The sequence below is a fragment of the Oncorhynchus mykiss genome, chromosome 27 (genome assembly GCF_013265735.2).
Source record: "Oncorhynchus mykiss isolate Arlee chromosome 27, USDA_OmykA_1.1, whole genome shotgun sequence".
NCBI classification, from domain to species: Eukaryota; Metazoa; Chordata; class Actinopteri; order Salmoniformes; family Salmonidae; genus Oncorhynchus; species Oncorhynchus mykiss.
The window spans coordinates 17,321,282-17,325,000 of NC_048591.1; the positions used below are offsets into that span (position 1 = coordinate 17,321,282).

The 3,719-nt window shown below is 45.4% G+C and overlaps 1 protein-coding gene across 1 annotated transcript in view; it reads left to right on the top strand.

Annotated features, from left to right (window-relative positions):
• Positions 1-461: 461 nt before the first annotated feature.
• LOC110507111 (unconventional myosin-VIIa) overlaps positions 462-3,719 on the top strand; it is a 56,591-nt gene continuing 53,333 nt past the window's right edge. Inside the window, exon 1 of the mRNA XM_036965589.1 lies at positions 462-693. The gene's annotated coding sequence lies outside the window, so the exon portion shown is untranslated. The remainder of the gene's footprint in view (positions 694-3,719) is intronic.

The window sequence follows — 3,719 nt, forward strand, 5'->3', positions numbered from 1 at the left end:
TGTCTGTCTGGTGCCGGGTCATTCTGTGTCCCGTCCTCCATTTTATCTAGTGTGTGTGGTCCCTTTACTCAGCAGAAATCTCTCTTGATAGAGTCCACTATCAACCATGCTGTGTAGAGCGAGAGAGAGTGTGTGACTGTGTGTGCTGTTAGGTTCAGTGAGGTGTGAGGAACACCGATCAATGTGTCTTTCAGAACAGCCTGACCTTTATTACAGCAACACCAATAGAAGAGAGATGTGCTCTCTGTTTCTATATGTGAAGCAATGCATTCTCTCTGTGTGCATGTTGAATGGTTGAGTGTGTGTGTGTGTGACCTCCACTACGTTGTGCCTCACTGCCCCCCACTGGGTTTCCTGCCCGCCCTCTGTCTCTCCCTCCCTCTACCGCTCTCTCCCCAGTAACTCTAATTGGGATCAGTGGCAGTGAATGAGCTGGTGTGTCACAGCTAATACCTTGAGAGAGAGAGAGAGAGCAGGAGCAAGGGAGTCACTAGTACCTCTACAGTGCAGCAGGTGTCTGACCACCCACTAAGACAGAGAGAGAGAGAGATTCAGGAAGCCCCTCTCTTTCTCTGTCCTGCCTTCATCCATCCACCCCACTGCATTCTGTGGACTTGTCTGAGTGAACATAGATCTGGGACAATCATCTGGAACGAGAGAGAGAGGGGTATAGAAAGAGGACTGTACACAGTGGTAAGAATATACCTAGTCAGGAGGCTTCAAGAAGTATGGAGGCTTTGGCTCTTAAAGCTACTTTTTAAAGCTACTTTTTAAAGCTACTTTTTGCTAACGTCTCCCTCGTGTGTGTGTGTGTGTGTTACAAGGTTTTCTTGGTGTTGTTTGTCCAAATAACATGTGGGAGAGTGTTAGTACAATATTTTTGCTCTATATCTGACACTGTCTAGTCCTAGTATGTGGTTTCAGGGTGTTCACATGGAGAAACATTAATGATTAACTAACCATTGAATCATAGGCATACCTGCCTTGTGTGTGTGTAAGCAGAGCTGATAGAGCACTCTTTAGCTACTCCCTGTATGTACACTATCTCATTTAGAGCATCCTGCCTGCTCCGGGTTGTGGATACTGACTAGTTGCAGAGAGAGACCCTCTACCATCTCTCCTGTCCATCCTTCGACTCACACAGCTCGTGTTGCATTAGCAGCTGTAGAAATTATTATTATATTTTTTTTTTGCTGCAGCTTAGATGAATGTTCACATGACATTCAGATAACATGTTATGTGCTTATAGGCTCTGCTGTTTCTACCGTCAATTAAGTTACATTACTACCTCTCCTAGAGGGTTAACTCGACTGGCACAGTGCATTGGGTACTGTATCTGCCTAAGAATTCAGTAACACTTCTCACTTTGGTGATATGTAGCAACAGGAAGCCTTTATATGCATGGCATAAAGAATGTATTCTACACGAATGCAACATATCACTACTCTAAGTAAGGTGTTACTGTTACCTCTATTGGCACAGTGGGTAGCGAGCCTTGGTCAGAAGTTATTAAGAAATTCTGAGTTTCTGGTTCAACCCCAGAGTTAATTAGCCCCAAACTTAGCTACAGGAGTTTAAATCAGTTCAAATCAGAGGCTTTACATCGCCATAAACTCATTCCATTAGTCTTATTGTGAGCAGATCCCGGCTAGTCATTATACACCCTCTATACATCTCTGTCTCTCTATCTCGCTCTCTTCTATCAGTTGATTGGTTTATCAGTCTGACAGTTTTGGTGTTGCGTGAGAGTGTTGATTAGAATTTAGTTTTAATGGGGGCAATGGGGGTTAGCCTAATATCCTGTATCCTTTTCCTTGCTGTGCATCTCTCTCTCTCTCTCTCTCTCTCTCTCTCTCTCTCTCTCTCTCTCTCTCTCTCTCTCTCTCTCTCTCTCTCTCTCTCTCTCTCTCTCTCCCTCTGTCTCTCTTTTTCTCTCTCTCCCTCCCTGTTGGGTTATTTCAGGAGGTATAGGGTCTTAGGGCGGCAGTATGTACAGCTGAGGGCGGGTTCAATGTACTTTTATAATGGTTTTCTGGAATGTATATTGCATTGTATTATACTGTGCAATGTGATTGGATTTGGCGGTATCCACTAGTGGGTGGGATGGGGTAATATGGTGTTTTTAGTGTACTGACGAGGTCCCAGAGTCAGTCTCTTTGTCTCTCTTCCCCTCTGACCTATAAAACTATAAAAGTCTGTGTCCTCACTGGTGGAGGCGATGGAATTACAGACAGGCTGTTTCTCAGAAGCCCACACTCAGGTGATCAACAACAATGACTGGCGTCGCTCAGAGAATGAAGGGAATGGATTATATCTCCTTCTTTCCTTCTGCCTCTCCTTCTGACTCTCTGATTTTATTTTCATCTCTGTCTTTCTCTCCTCCCTCTCTTTCTCTCTCTGTTCTGTTCTCTCTCTCTCTCTGTGTGTGTGTGTGTGTGCGTGTGCGTGTGCGTGTGTGCGTGTGCATGTGTGTGTGTGCGTGTGTGTGTGTGTGCGTGTGTGTGTGTGTGTGTGTACAAGAAGAAGTATACATTTATGTTTTCCAGAATTGCTGTTCTATATCTGTGTTTTCATATTCAAACACGTTCATACACACAACTTACGCTAGGTCTCCCTGGCTGCAACCTTTGTCCCAGACCTCTGCTGTGGTAATTAGATGCTAAAATATTGATGGAGAGTCGTTACCCTTCCTAATCCTACCGCACGTGTTTGTGTGTGTGTTTATGTGTGTGTTCTCATCAATGGTTTAATCAGAGAGGCTTGGGGGCACAGAGCTGACATCTATTTACTGCAGGAAATTAACCAATAAATGGCATTTTCCTGTCTCCCCCAAACATCCCTCCCCTCCCCTTAAACATCACTCTCTCTCTCCCCCAACTTTCCCTATGCCCCCAAACATCCCTCCCTCTCCCCAACCCAACTCACCCCTCCCCCTAAACCTTCCTCTCTACTCCTAACCCTCATTGTCTCCCCCAAAATTCCATCCCCCCAACTCACTGTCTCCTCCTACTGTGTGTGTGTAGCAGGGTGTGTCAAAACCTTAAACTAAAGTATAATTAGGGGGATGAATAATTGACTAGGTCTAAAACACAGTGGGAGAGTTGGGAATGAGGTTAGGACACTGGTCGGTCATGGAGGACCTGTGAGGGGTGTGTATAAGTGGATGAAGGATGTGGTGGTGTGTGTGTTATGCAGTGAGAATGTACATTGAATTTGTGTGAGTGGCCAACTTCAATACAAAGGCAGTTTCAGTTTTAATTAATATGCAAATGAGAATGTTGTTGGTCATTTTCCAGAGCAGCCGACTGACTGGCTGACTGTGTTTCAAATGGCACCCTATTCCCTATAAATTGAACTACCTTTGACCAGAACCCTATGGGCCCTGGTCAAAAGTATTGCACAGTATAGGTGTCATTTGGGACACAAGCCACTGTTACTCACTTTGTCATTATGACTTGATGGCTGCCTGAGTTGCTAGCTGCTAACCAGAACCTTTCTCTTTGTCTCTCCTCTCTCTCTGTCTCCCCTCTCTCTCTGTCCCTGTCTCTCCTCTCTCTCTGTCTCTCCTTTCTCTCTGTCTCCCCTCTCTCTCTGTCCCTGTCTCTCCTCTCTCTCTGTCTCTCCTTTCTCTCTGTCTCTCCTCTCTCTCTGTCCCTGTCTCTCCTCTCTCTCTGTCTCTCCTTTCTCTCTGTCTCTCCTCTCTCTGTGTCTCTCCTCTC